Source organism: Leptonychotes weddellii, chromosome 2, assembly GCF_054177405.1.
Source record: "Leptonychotes weddellii isolate Sample4059 chromosome 2, ASM5417740v2, whole genome shotgun sequence".
In the NCBI taxonomy this organism is placed as follows: domain Eukaryota; kingdom Metazoa; phylum Chordata; class Mammalia; order Carnivora; family Phocidae; genus Leptonychotes; species Leptonychotes weddellii.
Genome location: NC_138370.1, coordinates 50,903,229 through 50,925,890, shown reverse-complemented (window position 1 = coordinate 50,925,890; position 22,662 = coordinate 50,903,229). Strand labels below are relative to the sequence as shown.

At 35.0% G+C, this 22,662-nt stretch overlaps 1 pseudogene; it reads right to left on the bottom strand.

Annotated features, from left to right (window-relative positions):
* Positions 1 to 4,555: 4,555 nt before the first annotated feature.
* LOC102726142 (peptidyl-prolyl cis-trans isomerase A pseudogene) lies at positions 4,556 to 5,370 on the bottom strand (annotated as a pseudogene).
* Between the last annotated feature and the right edge of the window lie 17,292 nt (positions 5,371 to 22,662).

Genomic DNA, 22,662 nt, shown 5'->3' with positions numbered 1-22,662 from the left:
ATTTGTTGAAGAGACTGTCTTTGTCCCATTGGATATTCTTTCCCGCTTTGTCAAAGAGTAATTGACCATACAGTTATGGGTCAATGTCTGGATTTTCTATTCTGTTCCATTGACCTATGTGTCTATTTTTGTGCCAGTACCCTAAGTTTTGATTACTAAAGCTTTGTAAAACTCCTCATCTGGAATTGTGATGCCTCCAACTTTGCTTTTCTTTTAAAAACTGTTTGGCTCTGCAGGGTCTTTTGTGGTTCCATACAAATTTTAGAATTGTTTGTTCTAGTTCTGTGAAAGATGCTGTTGGTATTTTGATAGAGAATGCATTAAATGTATAGATTGATTTGAGTAGTACAGATATTTTAACAATATTTGTTCTTCCAGTCCATGAGGATGGAATGTCTTTCCATTTCTTTGTGTTGTCTTCAATTTCTTTCAACAGTGTTTTATAATTTTCAGAGTACAGGTCTTTCACCTCTTTGATCAGTTTTATTCCTAAGTATCTTATTGGTTTTGGTGTAATTATAAATGGGATTGATTCCTTAATTTCTCTCTCTGCTGCTTCTTTATTGGTGTATAGAAATGCAACAGATTTCTGTACATTGATTTTATATCCTGCAACTTTACTGAATTTATCAGTTCTAGCAGTTTTTTTAGTAGTCTTTCAGGTCTTCTATATACAGTATCATGTCATCTGCAAATAGTGAAAAGTTTACTTCTTTGCTATCTGGATGCCTTTTATTTCTTTTTGTTGTCTGATGCTGTAGCTAGGACTTCCAGTACTATGTTGAATAAAAGTGGTGAGAGTGAACATCCTTGTCTTGTTCTTGACTTTAGGGGAAAAGTTCTCAGTTTTTCCCCATTGAGGATGATGTTAGCTGTGGGTTTTTCATATACAGCCTTTATTATGTTGAGGTATGTTCCCTCTAAACCTACTTTGTTGAGAGTTTTTATCACGAATGATGTTGTACTTTGTCAGATGCTTTTTCTGATCATTGAAATGACCATATGGTTGTAATCATTTATTTTATTGATGTGATGTATCATATTGGCTGATTTGGAATACTGAATCACCCCAGTAACCCAGCAATAAATCCCACTTGATCTTGGTGAATGATTTTTTAAATTTATTTTTGGACTCAGTTTGCTAGTAAAATATTGCGAATTTTTGCATCTGTGCTCATCAGGGATATTGGCCTGTAGTTCTTTTTTTTCATGGAGTCTTTATATGGTTTTGGTATCAGAATAATGCTGGCCTCATAGAATGAATTTGGAAGTTTTCCTTCCTTTTCTATTTTTTAGAACAGTTTGAGAAGAATAGATTTAACTCTTTTGTCCTGGACTTTCGTTTGTTGGGAGTTTTTTGATTACTGATTCAATTTCTTTGCTGATTATTGTTCTGTCCAAGTTTTCTATTTCTTCCTGTTTCACTTTGGATACAGTTATTGAATTATATGTCTAGGAAATTATCCATTTCTTCCAGGTTGTCCAATTTGTTGGCATATAGTTTTTCATAATATTCTCTTATAATCTTTTCTATTTCGTGATGTTGGTTATTATTTCTCCTCTTTCATTTGTGATTTTATTTATTTGGGTCCTTTCTCTTTTCTTTTTTTTTTTTAAAGATTTTATTTATTTGAGAGAGAGAATGAGAGAGAGCGAGTGCATGAGAGGGGGGAGGGTCAGAGGGAGAAGCAGACTCCCTGCCGAGCAGGGAGCCCGATGCGGGACTCGATCCAGGGACTCCAGAATCATGACCTGAGCCGAAGGCAGTCACTCAACCAACTGAGCCACCCAGGCACCCTCCTTTCTCTTTTCTTTTTGATAAGTCTGGCTAGAGGTTTATCAATTTTAATAATTTTTTTAAAGAACCAGCACCTGTTTCATTGATCTATTCTTTTGGTTTTTTTTAGGTTATATGCCATTTATTTCTGCTCTGATATTTGTTATTTCCTTCCTTCTGCTGGTTTTAGGCTTCATTTGTAGCTTTCCTAGCTCTTCTAAGTATAAGGTTAAGATGTTTATTTGAGATTTTTCTTGCTTCTTGAGGTAGGCCTGTATTGCTATATACTTCCCTCTTAGGCCTGCTTTTGCTGTATCCCAAAGGTTTTGGACTATTGTGTTTTCATTTTCATTTGTTTCCATGTATTTTTTTTAAATTTCTTCTTTGGTTTCCTAGTTGACCTATTCATTGTTTAATAACATGTTATTTAACTTCTATTTATTTGTGGTCTTTCCAGATTTTTTCTTGGGATTCACTTCTAGTTTCATAGTGTTGTGATCAGAAAGGTTCATGGTATGATTTCAGTCTTTTTGTATTTGTTGAGGCCTGTTTTGTAACCTAATATGTGATCTATTCTGATGAATGTTTGATGTGCATTGAAAAGAATGTGTATTCTGCTGTTTTAGGATGGAATGTTCTGAATATATATGTTAAGTCCATCTGGTCCAGTGTGTCATTCAAAGCTATTTTTTCCTTGTTGATTTTCTGTTCAGATGATCTGTCCATTGATGTGAGTGAGGCGTTCAAATCCCCTACTATTATTCTATTAGTATCAAATAGTTCCTTTCTATTTGTTATTGCTTTATATATTTGGGTGCTCCCATGTTGGATGCATAAATATTTACAGTTTTTATAACTTCTTGTTCGATTGTCCCCTTGATTATGATATAGTGTCCTTTTTTGTCTCTTGTTACGGTCTTTGTTTTAAAGTCTATTTTATCCAATATAAATATTGTTACTCTGGCTTTCTTCTGACATCTATTTGCATGATAAATGTTTCTCCATCCCCTCACTTTCAATCTTCAGGTGACCTTGGGTCTGAAATAAATCTCTTGTGGGCAGGATATACTTGGGTCTTGTTTTTTTCATTCATTCTGTCACCATATGTCTTTTGATTAAAGCATTTAGTCCATTTACATTCAAAGTCACTATTGATAGATATGTATTTATTGCCATTTTATTACTTGTTTTGTGGTTGTTTTTGAAAATTTTCTCTGATCCTATTCTTGTCTTTGTCACTTTTGGTCTTTCCTTTCCACTCAAAAAATCACTAATATTTTTTTCAGGGCTGGTATAGTGGACATGAACTCCTTTAATTTTTGTTTTTCTGGGAAACTCTATACATCTCCATCTATTCTGAATGATAGTCTTGCTGGATGGAGTATTCTTGGCTACAGATTTTTCCTATTCAGCACTTTAAATATATTATGCCACTCTCTTCTGGCTTGCCACATTTCTGTTGAAAAATCTCCAGCTAGCCTTATGGGTTTTCCCTTGTAAGTTAAGGACTTCTTTTATCTTGCTGCATTTAAGACTTTTTCTTCCTCACTACATTTTGCAAATTTAATTACAATATGTCTTGTATGGGTCTGCTTTTGTTGATTTTGATGGGAGTTCTTTGTGCTTCCTGGATCTGGATATCTGTTTGCTTCCCCAGAATAGAAAATTTTTCAGCTATTATTTCTTCAAATAATTTTTTGCCCCCTCTTCTTTCTGGCCTTCTTGGACTCCTGTACTATGAATGTTGCCACATTTGATGAAGTCACTGAGTTCCCTAAGTCTATTTTTGTGTTGCATAGTTCTTCCTTCTCTCTTTTGTTCAGTTCATTATTTTCCATTATTTTGTCTTCTATGTCAATAATTCACTCTTCTGCTTCTTCCAGCCTGCTGTTCATTGCATCAGGTCTGTTTCCAATCTTGTTTATTGCATTCTTTATCTCTGATTATTTTTAACTCTTTTATCACTGTGGTAAGGGTCTCACTGATGCCTTGTATTCTTTTCTCAAGCCCAAAGAGTATCGTTATTATTTTTGCTTTATATTCTCCATCAGGCATGTTACTTATATTTATTTCATTTAGATCTCTGAACTTGTCCTTATCCTGTTCTTCCATCTTGGCATTTTGTCTGTCTCTGCCTTCTTCTGTATGTTAGAAAAGCCAGTTATGTCTCCTGCTCCCAAAAGTAATGACTTATGAAGAGGTCATGGAGTGTTCAGGGCCTGGTGCTTCAGGGATTGTCTCCAGTGTGTGCTGTGTGTACTTTGCTGCTGTGTTTTGGCTGCTCTACCCTTCAGGCCAGTTGTCTACAAAGGCTCTCCTTGCTTGCTGTGCACAGTGTTTGGTCCCTGGCCTGAATGTGATGAGTTTTAACTAGGTGAGCTCAGATCTTCTTGTGAAATAAGACCTGACAGGAACTCAATCAGAACTGAGGCCCTGCAGAACTCTGGTCAGGAGATGTGGTGTGGGCAGTAGTTTGTGCTGGTCTTCTGGGGGAGGAGCCTGCCACACTGGGACTGAGGCAAGCTTGACTGAGAAGGGCAGTCACACCATAGTGCGATGGGGTAGGGCTTGGAGTAAGCAAGTGTTCATGCTGTGCTGCCTCCCCCTAGTGTCTCTGTGTTTATGGCCTTCTGTCCAGGAGCAAGTAAGTGCCCTCTGGGCTCTATCCCAGCCATACCTGCAGACTTTTAAAACTCTAGGCTTTAGAGACAAGGTGTGGGCAGGGGTTTGTGCTGGTCTTCTGGGTAAGGGGTCTGCCATGCTGGGACTGAGGCAAGCTTGACTGAGTCACATTCATTTTTAAATGGTATTTATACTGTGCAGAAATTTATAGTTTGGCACATTTTTTTTTCTTTCAGCAATTTGAAGATGCTCTTCCACTATTCTTTTTGCTGTTGTTTAGTTTTTATTTCATAATCATAACCTTAACTCTTCAATCCAGCAAGACTTAGAAGGAATAAGGAAAATACGGAAGCCACAAAACTGCAATGAGAACACAAAGATTATAGGATATTTCAAGCAGATGGGGATGAAGAGTTGCACTCCTGGACTATAGAAAGAATGATCTGGTAGTTAAGATAAAACATAAGTCAAATTTATTAGATTTGTCCACAGTCAGCAATGGTGATCTTCTTGCTGGTCTTGCCATTCCTGGACCCAAGGCGCTCCATGGCTTCCACAATATTCATGCCCTTTATCACCTTGCCAAAGACCACATGCTTGCCATCCAACCAGTCAGTCTTGGCAGTACAGATGAAAAAGTGGGAACCCTCTGTGTTGGGTTCATCTTTTGCCATGGACAGGATGCCAGAACCTGTATGCTTCAGGATGAAATTCTCATCATCAAATTTCTCCCCACAGATGGACTTGTTGCCAATGCCATCATGGCATGTGAAGTCACCACCCTTGCACTTAAATCCCAGAATAATCCTGTGAAATCAGGAATTTTTATAGTCAAATCCTTTCTTCCCAGTGCCCAGAGCAGGAAAGTTTTCTGATGTCTTCGGAACTTTGTCTGCAAACAGCTCAAAGGAGATGCAGCCCAGGAGCTCACCATCCAAGGCTGTGCCAAAGAACACAGTGGGGTTGACCATGGCTGGGCAGCATGGTGACTCTGAATTAGCAGCCAATAATAATTCCACTATTATTTGGGTCATATTATTTTTTATGAAATAGCTGTGTATCTTTTATCTTTATATTTTGGCCCAAATAGTCCTTTAAGTTCTCCCTGCCTCCATTTTTCTCCTCCAATGTTTTACATTATTTTATGCTCACCCAGTGAATTTTGCATTTCGGCTATTACATTTTTCATTTGGAAAAATTCTTTTTGTTCTTTTCTATGAATGCCATTTCTCTCCTAATTATGTTCTTTTTTCCTCTACATCCTTGAGCATATTTATTAAACTTGAAATAAATATTTTAAAGTCTTGTCTTCAAATCCCATGATCTCTGTTATTTCTAGGTCTTTTTCTGTTAACTGATTTTCTTCCTTGGTTGTGGGTCACATTTGAAAATTTCCATATGTCTAGTAATTTTGTATTGGATGCTTGACTTTGCATGCTTAATTCAGAATCCTACTTGGCTGAAAGAAATGCAAATAATTCCCAGCTCTGTGTGAGCACTGGGAATTATTCAATTTATAATTCCCTGAGAGTTGTCTTGCTTGGATTCCTGGAGTCACATATTGTGTAGGTATAGATCAGTAAATAGCCAAAGGCTCAATAGGATTTTTCTGCTGATTTCTTGAGCTCTTTTTACTTTATAGTTACCTCACTATATTATTCTGTCTTGAAAATTTCAGCTGCCTCAGATTCTAACAGCTCCTATCTTTGTCTCATCTTGAAGAATTGCCCAGTTCTGCTTGTATTCTCCCTTCCTGTACTGTGGTTTAAAAAGCACATCTACTCAAGAAGTCCAGTGAAATTTTAGTTCTCATCTCATTTATACCTTCTCTCAAGGTTTGCAGTCAGTGTTTCCTGTTGTGCCAATGACTGGACACAGATGTTTCATATATTTCATCTAGCTTTTTTAGCAGATAGTAAGGTCTGCACCAGAAATTTTCATGGACAGAAGCAGAAGTTAAACATGGCATGGTATATTAATTACAAATTTTATCTGTCTGCCACTCCTAACTTACTATCAAATATAAGTAGTTACTCATATATTAACTGCCTCTCCCATCTGATGCTGTGAGGCAGCATTATAATAACAACAGATAGTTGTGTTTGTAGCAACAGACAGACACGTATAATCTCTGATTTCTAAACTTCCTATGTCTGGTATGTAAGTATCTCGCAGATTATTCTTGTTACTTCAATCATGTTCTTCCTGATTCAAACCCAAATGACAGTTAAAGTTCATTACTGAATCCACAATCATGCAAACTTTGTTCCTAAGGTGTTTCTTTTTTTTTTTCAAATAAGCATAATACCCCCAATCTCATACATTTATGAAAAAAACCCTAAAATATGCCAAATTTAAACATGCTTTTAGGTGCAATATAAGGAATTATTAGGAACAATAGCAGTGAGACAGTAGGCTGGGATCTTTAAAAAGTAGGCAAAGTTCTTATGTCATAGGAAGTAATAAATCCCCTATAATACAATAAAATAAATCATCCATGTCCCAGCTATTGCCACAAAATATCTTAATATCAAAGAGAAATAGCAAATAATATACCACAGAGATCTGAAAATGCATTTAAAAATATTTCAACAATGATTTTCATATGAATTTATGGGAACCCCAAAGGACACTAAAATGCTCCTTAATAAAGAAAAATTAGAGTCATGGTAATTACTAAAGGGTCTCCTTGGAAGGAAAATCATATTGGGTATTACTATACCAATAGGATATAGTGATGACAATTCTAATTTTGCCACTAACAGCTTTTATTTGTCTTGGGGGAAAAAAAACTAAGTATGAAGTTTTAATGTTCAAGCAAATTTGTGGCAAACAAAAGGACTGCAGAATACCTCATAAGGAACATTTTTTCAATGTTGACAACATAGGTAACTTTTCATGCATATTTTATTTTAAAAAAAGATTCTTAGAATATGGACACTATTGTGTTTTTCTTTAGCTGAATATGTATTTTAAAAATGAGAGGGAGTTGAAGCTATTCAGATTTTAAAGGCCATCTTCATTAGCAAACATTTATAACAAATGTTGAAATATTTTATCTTCACTTGTACATATCTCCATAAGGATTCACAATCTGGCAATAGTTTCATTTAACATCTGAGATTACTTTGTCAGTTTGCATTTAAAAGCAAAAACTTATTTTAAAAAATAACAGCTAAAACATGTGCTCAAGCACATAATCTGTGCTATTGTTAAGAAAAGAAACTCAAATATGAGTTATAGCATTCAAAGTGCAGAGAGAGAGAGAAAGGAAAAGTCAATATCAAAAAATAAAATTTTTCTAGCACAAGCATTTTTGAGTACATCCTATCTCCAGATTAGTAATGGAGCACTTAAAGTAGGCAGGGTTGGGGAAGAAGTTAGCTTTGAGTGAATTAAAATCCTGAGTCATAAAAATAAGCTTTCTAATCTTAGGAAAAACAGTTGAGAGTATTAATGTGCAAGCTATCTTTAAACTTGAAGTTGATGGACTTTAGTCAATTTAAAAAATAAATGATTGAATTCAATTTAAAGTTGACTTTAATTTAAATAAATAGAACTCAATATTGCTAAAGTCTATTAGTGATTTGGCTTTCAAGTAGGAAATGATAAAAAAATCGTGTGTCGTGCTGGTGCATGAACAATACTGCAGAGAGAAATTTTGGCAAAGGCAAATATTGGTAGAGGGTAACTCTATCTATCCATGGGATACCACCTATATAGTTCAGAGTATTTCACTGTGCAGAGTCAAAGAAGATAGCAGAGAAAAAATAGACTGCTCCTTAATTCTAGTTTTGACAGCATTGGAGGAATAATTTTGCAAACTCTTTCAAGTCATAAATTCACACTTTTCTCACCTACAAAAGAAAAAAGTGTTCATCTAATCTAATTTTTAGGTTCCTTTCTAACTCTAAAAATTCCATTACATTTTAAAATGAAGGAAAAATGAGCAGAATCAATGGAAAGTCCAGCAGTTTGTCCTAAACAGAAATAAAAATAATTTCAAATTCTTTCTTCCAGTAGAAAATTTAAAATTTGTCCAGTTACATCAAATATTACATATACTTGTACAAAGTGTTATATTTGTTATTGCTTTGTTTCAAATAAATTTCAGGTGCTAGGGATAGAATTCAAAATAGTAGTTGAGATCATAAATAATTTATAACCCTAACGTTCCCTTTCATCTATGTTACTAACTAACCTATGCTTATTACCAGGTGAAATTATTTCTCTGCTCTACCTTTCTAATTAAAATTTAAAAATTATGGCAAAGATATTTTATTTCCTACATTATTTCACAGAATTAAAAGTAACAATATATGGTCACAAAATCATCTTATCCAGGGCAAATATCAATAAATCTAGAAGAAAATTAAAAGTTCCTTTATCCTTGAGGATAGTCTGAACAAAAAGTGAAGTTGAATATATAAACCACTATAACCTCTAATCAGTTTGAATGAGACTTACTAAATTATATAGCTGAAAAAGTTGTAAAGACTCATTTAAAAAAAATTTTTAAGCATTTCTGCAGTAGTACCATTTGTTCCTTATTGAAGCACTTCCAACATTGAGTAACTTATTTCTTTATAATAAAATATTATCAGTGTTAAGTTCAACACCCAAAGAACAAATGGGCAGAAGACATGAACAGACACTTCTCCAAAGAAGACATACAAATGGCCAACAGACACATGAAAAAGTGCTCAACATCACTTGTCATCAGGGAAATACAAATCAAAACCACAGTGAGATACCACCTCACACCAGTCAGAATGGTTAAAATTAACAAGTCAGGAAACAACAGATGTTGGCAAGGATGAGGAGAAAAACCTACACTGTTTGTGGGAATGCAGGCTGGTGCAGCCACTCTGGAAAATAGTATGGAGGTTCCTCAAAAAGTTGAAAATAGAACTACCCAAAGACCCAGCAATTGCACTACTGGGTATTTACCCCAAAGATACAAAGGTAGTGATCTGAAAGGGCACCCGTATCCCAATGTTTATAGCAGCAAGGTCCACAATAGCCAAACTATGGAAAGAGCCCAGATGTCCAACGATAGATGAATGGATAAAGAAGATGTGGTATAGATATACAATGGAATATTACTCAGCCATCAAAAAAAAATGAAATCTTGCCATTTGCAATGATGTGGATGGAACTAGAGGGTATTATGCTAAGCAAAATAAGTCAATCAGAGATAAACAATTATCATATGATCTCACTAATATGTGGAATTTAAGAAACAAGGCAGAGGATCATAGGGGAAGAGGGGAAAAAATGAAACAAGATGAAACCAGAGAGGGAGACAAACCATAGGAGACTCTTATTCATAGGAAACAAACTGAGGGTTACTGGAGGAGAGGAGTTGGAGGGATGGGGTAACTGGGTGATGACATTGGGGATGGCACATGATGTAATGAGCACTGGGTGTTATATGCAACTGATGAATCACTGAACTCTACCCCTGAAACTAATAATACATTATATGTTAATTAAAAAATAATAATATCACCAAAAATTATACATTTCCCTTAGGGTACCATGTTTGTGTCATCCTATAAGTATTATTTTCATAATTATTTAATTCTGAGTATTTCTTAAATTTCCATTATGATTTCTTCTGATTCATAAGGAATTTAGAAAATGTGCTTTTTAACTTCCAAATGTGTATGTGAATTTGTGTCTGTGTTTTTATTGAGATTTGTTTTATTAATTTTTAACTTAATTCCACTTGTGGCTAGAGAACTTAGTTGTATGATACCATTTCTTTGAAATTTTTGAAACCTTGCTTCATGGCTGCATGGATGATTTTTATAAATGTTCCATATGTATGTTCTCTAACTGTTGAATGCAGAGTGGTGATCATTATGTTTTTGCTTAAAAAAAAATATTATCAGTTCAACAGTTAGAAATGGATTCCTGCCTCCTTGTAACCCATATAATAATATCTTATGCTGACTCAACTCAGAACAATTATGTCCTTTACTTCAACTAGCCAAATCTACGAGATCAAATAACAGGTACCCTTGTTTTTATGACATCTCCTTTAATATTGAAAGCTCTAATTTCTTCTCGTGGCTACTTTCCTCTAAACTAAATCATTCATTATTCTTTATTAGTTCCTGAAATGTTTTAAAGACTTATTTTCATGCCAGTGGATTTCTTCAGAATGCACCCCAATTTGTCTGTTTTCTGTTAAATGTAATCAAGAATTGTATGGACTCTTATGTTACTAGGGTTCTCCAGAGAACAAAAACAATAGTAAGTAGGTTCATATATAAAGACCCAAATGTGAGACCTGAAACCATAAAAATCCTAGAAGAGAACAAAGGCAGTAATCTCTTTGACATTGGCCATTGCAACTTCTTTCTAGATATATCTCCTGAGGCAAGGGAAACAAAAGCAAAAATAAACTATTTGGACTTGATCAAAATAAAAAGCTTCTACACAGTGAAGGAAACAATCAACAAAACTAAACAGGAACATACAGAATGGGAGAACATATTTGCAAATGACATATATGATAAAGGGCTAGTATCTAAAATATATAAAGAATTTATAAAACTTAACACCCAAAAAGCAAATAATCCAATTTAAAAATGGGCAGATGATATGAATAGACATATTTCCAAAGAAGACATACAATGGCCAAAAGACACATCAAAAGATGTTCAACATCACTCATCATCAGGGAAATACAAGTAGAAACTATAATGAGATATCACCTCACACGTGACAGAATGGCTAAACTTAACACAGGAAACAACAGGTGTTGGTGAAGATGTGGAGAAAAGAGGACCCTCTTACACTGTTGGTTGGAATGCAAACTAGTGCAGCCACTCTGGAAAATGGAGATTCCTCAAAATATTAAAAATAAAACTACCCTATGATCCAGCAATAACACTACTAGGTATTTACCCAAGGAAAACAAAAATACTAACTCAAAGGAATCCATGCACCCCATGTTTATAGCAGCATTATCTACAATAGCCAAATTATGGAAATAGCCCAAGTGTCCATTGACTAGTGAATGAATAAAGAAGAGATGGTATATATATATACAATGGAATATTATTCAGCCATAAAAAAGAATGTAATCTTGATCATTGCAATGACATGGATAGAGCTAAAGAGTATCATGCTAAGTGAAATAAATCAGTCAGAGAAAGAAAAAACTGAAATGAAATGTATGATTTCATTTATATGTAGAAATTCAGAAACACAACAAATGAGCAAAGGGAAAAAAGAGAGAGAGGCAAACCAACAGGAGGTAAGCTCCTTGATGTTGGTCTTGGCAATGATTTTTGGATTTGGCAACAAACCCAGGGAAATGAAAGCAAAAATAAACAAGTGAGATAACATGAAACTAAAATACTTCTGCACAGCACAGGAAACCATAAACAAAATGACAAGGCAACCTACAAAGGTGATAAAATGGGTGCCCAGGTTTGGCATTGAGTAGTGAGGAGGGGAGAAGGGTGAGCTGGCAAGGCATTAGGGAGACTATCAGTGAAAGCCAAAAGGACCTCATGGAGAGTGTTAGCAAAAACCTTAAACACCTTTATAAGGACACCAGTAAGGGCTTAAAGGAAAGTGATGAAAATGGTATTGGAACCTAGAAGAAAGATTACACTTCTTACATGGTGATATGAAGTTTAGAAAAACTATTTCCCATAGTAATGTAGAAAATACAAAATATGCTAATGAACTTGATAATATGGTTAAGATTTCCAGGCAAAATGTTTAAGGTATTACCAGGTTTTGTTTTTGTTTTTGCTTTCCAACCATAATGAAATGGGAGAGGAGAGATAAATGAAATAATGACTAGGTTTTTTTAGTGGAATTATGGGAAAATATAAAGGATCTGAACAGTCTTTTCAGCCAGCAAAAAGTTCTTGAATTAAAAAATGGCTTTGAGCAAAGATCAAATTTGGGGTGGGGCTGTAAAATTCTTACTAAGAGCTCAGAAAGATCTAAGGTAGCATTTTGTAGGCCATTTCAAACTGACAAATGTTTGTTTAGGGTCTTAAAGGAATGTCAGATCTACTCCATTAAACAATTGAGCTTAAAAAAAAACACTTAAGGGTATTATACCACAATATACCAACAGGAAATCCAATAAGGAGGACTTATCCCAAAAGGATTGTCAATATACTTTTTGTCTAAATTCATGGATGATAAATTGATATCCATATTTTTTGATATCCATAAATTTTTAATCCCATCATGTTTTACAAGAATTGTATCAGATTATACTGAAAGAGAGAGAAACAGTAAAAAATTAAAAAATACTCTTAGATCCCTGGGTTTGTTTGGGGTTTTTCTTCTAGCAGGTAGTAAACTGAGAAACTCAACTACACACACAAGTCATTCATTACAAAGAAAGGATGACTAAGTTCATAGAGTCAAAATTCCAATAGGCACAAATGGGAGCTACAGAAAACAGCTCTCTGTTAGGAAGACTGAGCTCTAACCAAGGAACTGAAAACTTGTCCCTGACTTGATTTTGCAACTGCTGTGGACCAATACCTGTTTTGTACCTCCTATTTTTCTAAGTTTTGAAAAGTACATAGTGTTTATCCTATGTCTATCCTTCTGTTGTATGTTTGGTGTGGGTAGATAACATGCCTCTTCAGTTTATAAGTCTTCAGATTTAAACAAGAAGAGTATTCAAAGAGCTATACCTAAGATAATATATATGAGGAGACTTATACAAGCCTAGATGTGATCTAAATAATATTTTGGAACTCCAGCTTGAGCCTGATGCAGTGAAAGATAAAATTCTTGTGTGTTGCTGGGAGGAAGAAAGTGTATTTACTGTGTTGTAGGAATGTGAACTGTGATGGCCAGCCAGCGGAGACTAAAGATTTATTTTCCAAGGATGGGTGCAACAATATTATCCATCTAATATACTCTTCTAAAAACTTGTCATTTTGTCATCTGAGAAGGTGTATAATTCCCTTCTTGAATCTGGGTGGGAATATGACTCATTTGTAACCAACAGAATGTGGCAGAAATGTGTGACTTTTGAGGCTAGTTCAGTAGAAAGTCTGACTACCCTTAGAGAGACTAAACAACACAAAGAGGCCACAGATAGTCTGGTCAACAGGCCCAGTTAAAGTCACAGGCAACATCAAGTCATCCACAGAACATGTGTGTGAAGAAGCCTGCAAATTATTCCAGACCCAGTCATTGAGTCACTCCAGTATTCAAGGTTTCCCAATTGGAGATCTAGAAATCATGGAACATTTCCACTGTGCCCTGTCTGAATTTTTGACCCATAGAGTCTATAAACTTAATAAAATGGAATTTTATGCCACTGTTGTTTGGGTATTGTTTTTAAAATCAGCATCATTCACCAGAATAGTATGTTAACTTTCCATTAGAAATAAGGGTAATCACCATAAAATAGAATACTAAACAGAAACAAGTGAACCAAACAATATTTCAAATACACAGTTACTACACTAAAAGGGGTAAAAAGAACTAACTCAAGTAACATAACCTGCCCAAAGTCAAACAGAACTGAAAAGAAGTACCTACCTCTAGTTAAAAGCTATCTTTTTCACAGTGTGGGTTAACATTTCTGAACTACTTTGTATTTCTATAAGATTAATCAAATGATTAATATATTGGATGACAGAGGCGATTTCTCACTGTTAGAGAAAGAAGTTACAAATACAGAAAAGGTAGAACTAATATCAATTATGAAGTGTTACATTGGAATTAAAAGTATCAGAGTGGACTCATTTTTTAATATGTGAATGAAAGATGGATAGAAAGATAGATGATAGATAAAAGTTTTATATGTACAATATTAGTTTATATGTGTGTGTGTGTGTGTGTGAGTTTTGTAAAGACAGAACTGAAGAAGAAGGAGGAGGAGGAGAAGAACAACAACAACAAGGAGGAGATGGAAGAGGAAAGGGAGGGGGAGGGAGTGGAGGGAGGAGGAGGAAGATAGATGATAGATGATAGACAGATGATAGACGATAGATAGATGACAGATAGATGATGATGATAAACAGATGATAGATAGATGATAGATAGATAGATAGATAGATGGATAGATAGATAGATAATAGATGATAGATTTCCTAAGCCTGTCTGCTAAGAAGGCCTAAACGCAATAAAACCCTAGTAGTCATAGGTACAAATCTTGGCTCCTAAACAGCATTTTCCACTCAAAAAAACCAAGTGTCTTTGGAGAAGTGACTGATTATAAGTCTAAGCAGAGCAAGTACAAGATGATTCTCAAACACTTTGTGAATCTGGGGCGCCTGGGTGGCTCAGTTGTTAAGCGTCTGCCTTCGGTTCAGGTCATGATCACAGGGTCCTGGGATTGGGCCCCCCATTGGGCTCCCTGCTCTGCAGGAAGCCTGCTTCTCCCTCTCCATCTCCCCCTGTTTGTGTTCCCTCTCTCGCTGTCTCTGTCAAATAAATAAATAAATAAATAAATAAATAAATAAATAAATAAATAAATAAATTCTTTTAAAAAAAAAAGCTGTGAATTAAAGTAAAGGTTCTCTCAAAAAATGATGGAACATTGTCCAAAGGCTACAGAAATCAGCTTCAAGGAGCTCCTACTGGCCAAATCTGAGACAATTGAAGCATTGAAGTAAAGAAAATGTGAGTAAAATAAGCCGAAAGTCTGTATTGATATAAATAAATGACAAAATTTATAAAAGAGGAAGGGCGGAGGAGCTCTTCCTTACTGTGTGGAATTCCAACTAATAAATGTAGAACAAATTATAGAGTTAGAAAATGAGTTTGGCCACATAGTAATTATTTCAGGCAACAATCATCAATGAAGGCTAAACCTAAAGGATAAATGTATGAGGAATAAGCCATGTCCCCACAAATTACTTATTGATTACAATGGGAACAATAATAACTTGGCAGTGAAGACATCTGGCTAAAACTACCAAGTGACCAAATTTAACATCACAAGTAATAGGATAAACTGAAACCATGCACCTCCTGACATGCAGTGTGTAGGAAACAGCATCACGGGATCTTGTATTCCTGATAAAAATGCTTAACTTTGGTATAATCATGAAAAACCCTCAAACAAACATACGAAAAAGTATTTAGAAAATAAATTGGACTGTATCTTCAAAATGTCAAGGTCATAAAACACAAAGAAAATCTTAAGAGCTTTTTCAGGTTAAAGACTAAAAAGACATTACAATCGAAGGCATCTGACTAAATACTGAGTCAAAAAAAAAATCCATAAATGGCCTTAATGAGACAATTGGCAACATTTTAATATAAGCTACAGATTAAATAGTAGCATTGTATAATATTAAACTTCCTGATTTAGATACCCATATTATGGTTCTGAAAGAAAAATTTTCTTTGTCCTTAGGTAATACTGAGTAAAATATTTAAGGATAAGGTACATACTTAATGCCTGTAATTGCTCTCAAATGACTCAATCTTTTACTCCCAATTTATTTACACTCTATTTACTCAAATGACACAAGTTCGTATGTGCTTATGTGTGTGAAGGGGTACAAAATAGAGAGAGAAATGGAGAGAACAAAGAGAGATCATGAGAGAGAAAATGAAGAAAGAATGAGAATGAGGAAGAACAAGCAGATGAAAAGCAAATGGGAGAGAATGTTAACAAATTGTCTAGCTGAGCAACAGTTATTGGGATTTCTTTGTGCTGTTCTTATCATTTTTCTGTAAGTTTGAATTATAAAATAAAATCATCCCTCAGTAAAAAAAAAAAAAAAAAAAAGATGTCAGTGACAACCTGGAATTTTCAGGTCAGTCAGACCAAACATACTGCAAGCTCAAAAGAACAGACTCTTGTATATATGCTTAATTATTATAGGACAATTACCTTTACCCTCACGTCTAAACTGTGATAATCATAAGCTTATATGTTCTCAAAAATTCTTTTTTATTATAGAATTCTATAGTCACCTTAAGACTAAGTAATAAAGTTTAAAATTAAAGTATACAATAAAATATGTGCCTGTTTTTAAAAAATATTATACATAACTCCTTAAATACCAAAAGAAACTTGTCCACATTATAAGTGTAATCATGTTAACAAATCATTATTTATGCTCACTGATATACTGTAAGAGTGTAAATTCTAATTCACAAAGCACATGTCATTATACAGTTTTTCATTTTCTCTAATAATTTAAGTGCCAGCAGTTAATTTTATGTATTCGATTATCTAAGTCCCTGTGACATACAATATTGACAGTGAAGTGTTGAAAATTGCTAATTAAACATTGCATCATTCAGAAATAAAAGATTTTGAGAACTATAGAATATAAATTTTACAACATACTTCTAAGTAAGACAATCAATATCCCAAATTTGGGAAGGCAGAAGAATGCAGGAATCAAATCTGATTCTTAACTTTTATATATGACACATATAACCAAATATTTGGAAAAATGCATGATGTACACCATCATGTAGGATCTCAGGACCTTGATGAGACTGAGATTTCCTGAGCATAAGGAAGGTGAATATAAAAGGAAGACTTGAGATGCTAGCAGATCCCTGAAAAGTTGAGTTATACCCTTGAATCAAGACTGGGAATGTGGGTGAAAATGAGCATAAGAGAACCAGCTTTAGTAATACAAGAGTAGAGGGCATTTGTGCCATGATAAAGCCTACTGACCCAGTAAGATCCAAGCCTTTCCTTCAATCATGATGGTATAAAGGAAAAAATATATATATTTTTTGTATCCATACTGTGTCAAAAATGTCTCAGAGAATTCTCCACATTAAGCAATTGAGACCAACACAGTAAAGGCCCAGCTTGTGTTCAGAAATAATCTCAGGAAACAAACTGAGGGTTGCTGGAGTGGTGGGGGGTGGGAGGGATGGGGTGGCTGGGTGATACACATTGGGGAGGGTATGTGCTATGGTGAGCGCTGTGAATTGTGTAAGACTGATGAATCACAGACCTGTACCTCTGAAACAAATAATACATTATATGTTAAAAAAAAAAAAAAGAAGAAGAAGAAGAAGACGACAGTAGGAAGGGAGAAATGAAGGGGGAGAAATTGGTGGGGGAGACAAACCATGAGAGATGATGGACTCTGAGAAACAAACTGAGGGTTCTAGAGGGGAGCGGGGTGGGGGGATGGGTTAGCCTGGTGACGGGTATTAAAGAGGGCACGTACTGAATGGAGCACTGGGTGTTATATGCGAACAATGAATCATGGAACACTACATCAAAAACTAATGATGTAATGTATGGTGATTAACATAACATAATAAAATTTTAAAAAGAAAGAAAGAAAGAAAGAAGGATTGGAAAAGAAAAAAAAAGAAATAATGAAGAGTTTTAGTGTCTCATCTGTTTGGGGCAACAACCTAAGACAAGGATGAACCAAGTACAACCAAGTACAACCAAGTACAAGGATGAACCAGCAGAAGCTGGTGTCAATGATTGATAACTCCAAAGACAATATGTTCCATCCCAACATCTTTGCCCTTAGAAAGCCTTTCCTGACTTCCAAATAAAGGCACAGTCTCTGGATAAGATGAGATAAACCCCAAGTACGCAGATATATTTTTTATTAAGTTTTTAATTTTAATCCCAATTTAGTTAACATACACTGTTATATTAGTTTCAGGTGTACAATATAGTAATTCAACAAATCTATATGTTATTACTCAGTGCTCATCTCACTAAGTGTATTCTTAATCCCCCTCACCTATTTCACCCATTTCCCCACTCACTTCCCCTCTGGTATGCTTTCTTTTAAACAAGTATCCTCAGTTAAAGCTATTTTTTTTTCAGCAAAAACATTTTTTTTTATTTGAAGCATACTTCAGAATATATGGTTCTAAAAGACATCTATAAAATATTCCATTCAAGAAAAATAGAATACACATTTTCTTCAAATGGACACAGAAGAATCCTCTGGCTAAAGCACATAAAAAGAGACATAACACTGATACAAATTTTTGAGATTTGGGGGACCATGGAGCTTGAAATGGAAATGACATCTAATTATCAGAAGACAATAATAATGTTCTTGAACAATTTTGTGCCTATTAGAAAATTATCATATATGCATTGGATGTTATCACCTATGAATTCCAAGTAGAACAATCTCAATTTAGATAATTAGATATGAGAAATAAAGTTTCATTTTTTCAAATCCATTTACACACTGATCAAAAATATGTTTTCAGGAAAAATAAGCATTTTATTAATGAATTATCTTATAGACTCCAAATGATCATTTCTATAACACACCATGCTAGGCTTTCAGCTAGCATCAAAGTTAGAAGCCATCACTTAGTCAAAGACTATGTATAGTTAACACAGGAAGCCAGTTAAATAGTAAGAGAGAATGTTTTTTTGTTTGTTTGTTTGGTTTTTTTTGTTTTTTTGTTTTTAAAGATTTTATTTGACAGAGAGAGAGACAGTGAGAGAGGGAACACAAGCAGGGGGAGTGGGAGAGTGAGAAGTAGGCTTCCTGCAGAGTAGGGAGTCTGATGTGGGGCTCGATCCCAGGACCCTGGGATCATGACCTGAGCTGAAGGCAGACGCTTAACGACTGAGCCACCCAGGTGCCCCGAGAGAATGTTTTTAAGTGAGTGACAGATAATGTTTTATAGGAGTTGGTCTTTTTTTAAAAAAGATTTTATTTATTTGACAGAGAGAGACACACAGCGAGAGAGGGAACACAAGCAGGGGGAGTGGGAGAGGGAGAAGCAGGCTTCCCGCTGAGCAGGGAGCCTGATGCGGGGCTCCATCCCAGGACCCTGGGATCATGACCTGAGTCGAAGGCAGATGCTTAATAACTGAGCCACCCAGGCGCCCCAGGAGTTGGTCTTAATTCGGAATTTTTTTAAACTATTAAATAATAAAAAGATAAGAACTTGAGGCATAGCATAGTGAGGTTATACAGAATTTAATGACAGAAAAGAAAAGAAAACTCTCATCAAAGACACAGGAGCTAATTCCTGTGGGCTGAGGCATTAGAAAAGGAGATGACCCAGGTTTGTTAAACACCATCATGGCCTCAGAGCCCTACTTAGGCCAGAAGCATCAGTTGAGCTTCACCATTGGCTGAATTCAGAAAGCAGAAATGGGTCATAGATTGTCAAGGTCAAAAATTCTCCACCAGGCTGTTTCTCTGCCCATTCTGAGTTATTACCCTAGATGTCGTTGGTCTATTTCCCTTTCCTGGGCCCTGACTGTTTGTTCTTTGCAGACTCTGGGACCTCACAAATTATGCCATATACTTAGTAATTCCAAACACAAAGGAGCCTGCCTGCTCATCGATCAGGGGGAAATTCCTTTATTAAAACAACTTCAGAGAATCAATTGAGATTTTATTTCAGTTCAAGGTTGCAATGTGGATTGGTATAATTGTGATATTTTCATAACAAACAGTCCCTTTATGAAATCCTGTTCTATAGGCCTAGGTTATACTGACATTTTCTTTGTCATAACTGGTCAGCCATATTCAACCACTAACTTAATAGAACAAATAAAAATAATGAAAGCAGCTAAGTTTTAGTGATCTGATTGAAACTTATCCTCTTAGTAGGGGGAAAATAGTCTATAGATTTAGCTGGGAGTGAGATTGATCACAATATTTAAAAAAATAGCTTACCCTACATTGTTTTCCTTTCCACATAGTTTTGGAGCTCTTGAACAAAGAATACTTCATATAGAATTTACACATACAATTAATGTATAAGAAAGTATTTTTGTACTGTTCTTAAGAGAATAAAATTCAAATGTTACAGTGTAATTTTGGAATATATATAAATACATAAAAGTTTTATTTATTTGATACAACTTGACCAAAAAAGAAAAAGCGTAAATATTATATCCCAACTATTTTTATAATATGATAACCAAAAATTCCTCTATGATCTTTGTTTTGTTTTCAATCATGCATTTTACTAGAATAGACAACAAAAGGAAAATTTAAATAAATTTAAATTATAAATAAACACCAAGAATTTCATGTTAAATTGACAACCACTTATATCACATCCACAAAATGGAGATTCCAATGATTAATACAAGTTCCCTGTGGATCATTTCCCTTAGAAAAATCCATAAGCCATGACTTGTGTGTGTGTGTGTGTGTGTTTAATTTAGCTTCTAATACCTCATCGTGAGATCTTAGATCGATCAGCAGGTATATTCTGTAGGAATTCTCTTTTATTGATCTAAATATTATTTCAGAAGTCATCATTCAATTTATCCTTTAGTAAACCAGAAGTAATTTTCAATTAGTTTCTGTTTTTTAAAAGATTTTATTTATTTATTTGAGAGAGTGAGAAGAGATAGCAAGAGAGAGCATGAGCAGGGAGGAGAGGGAGAAGCAGGCTCCCCAATGAGCAGGGAGCCCAAGGCGGGGCTTGATCCCATGACCCTAGGATCATAATCTGACATGAAGGCAGATGCCTAACCGACTGAGCCACCCAGGTGCCCCTTAAATTAGTTAAAACAGTTAAAAATAACTAAAGTAAACACTTTGAAAATCCCATGTTTCCTCTAAGAAACAGGTACATGTTTCACATATTGGTCAATCGAATACATGAAAAAAAATAATAAATGCTCATTTCATTATTGGTGTATATGAGATAAAATAAATTTAGTCTAAGTGTTTTACTAGAAGATAAGGACTTTTCTGGACACTACTATTATAATATCCCTTGTAAGTCTGTGAAATCAAAAGCAAACTTCTTCATAGACCATTCAGTGCTCTAAAGGCATAGTCATTGGTCAGCATCAGGGCAGTATAAGTTGTTACCTTTGTCTCTTCCCTTTAAATGACAACCAGTAGGACATGGACCAACGAAGGCCCCTCTGCCAGCACAGCAGGATGTCTGAGAGATCCATACATCTGTACACCAGAAGGTGGATGGATTTGACCTGGTGGAGGTGGCAGAACCAGCGTAGCACCAGTGGTGGGCACCCATGATTGGCAGCTCCAGAAGCAAGGACAGCACCTGAATCCCAGGCAACCCTGGCAGCAACACCCATAACTCACAAACCCTGGCAGCATTGAGGACACTTGCAACCCCAGCAGCAAGAGCACCAGTGCCAGTGACTCCTCCGGCAGAGGGGGTGGAGGGCAGAAAGTATGCACTTAGAAACATAACTGCAAGGCAGTGCACGCAAAAGAAACAAAATTTTGTGCTATATCACCACCTGCTGGAAAACAAAAGAATGGCCGCTAATTGACAACCTGTTAAACTTTTTTTATTAACATATAATGTTAATATACTATAATACATATAGTTAATGTTAATATAACTTATAATGTTAATAAATTTTTTATTAACATATAATGTATTATTTGTTTCAGGGGTATAATTCATTATAAAGCATTGGTAATAGAGCGGATCAGAGGGAAGAAAGAATAAACAATCTGGAAGATAGAAATTTAGAAATGATTTGGGTAGAAGAGGAGAGGGAATGAGGATTTTTAAAAAGTTAAGACTCTATGAAATCCATCAGATTCCATTAGAAGAGCCAACATAAGAATAATGGGTATACCAGAATGCAGAGAAAAGGAGAAGGGGGCAGAGAGTTAATTAAAGAAATAATAACTGAGAACTTCCCGAACCTGGGGAAAGAAGTAGGCATACAACTGCTCAAAGCTAATCACTTTACTCAATGCAAAAAGACCCTCTTCAAGACATACTACAATAAAGCTGTCAAAATTCAATGATAGAGAAATAATCCTAAAGGCAGCCAGGCTAAAAAAAGAAAGTAACTTACAAAGAAAACTCCATTAGAATATCAGCAGATTTCTCAGCAATAATTATGTATTATTGTATTAAATATGTATTAAATAATGTATTTCTTTGAATACATTAATATTCAAAATATTAAAAGATAAAAACTGCTAATCAATAATACTCTGTGCATCAAAGTTATCCTTTAGATATAAAGAAGAATAAAGGCTTTCCCAAGCAAAAGCCAAGGAAGTTCACTACCACTAAACCTGTCTTATAAGATATATTGAAAGAAATTCTTCTACCTGATATAAAAAAAACCTAAGTGCAGAAAACTGAGTAAGGTGCAGACAGACAAAATGAAAAATTGTAACTCTATTTTAGAATAGAGTGTTAAACATTTAATTACAGCATAAAGGTTAAAGGGAAAAGGCATTAAAAACAACCACTACAATTTGGCAACAAACAACACAAAAAGGGACAATTTGTGACAACAAAAATATAATAGGGGAGGAGAAAATGATGAAAACTGTAAGGGCTAATGAGGGTAAGTTGCTATCAGC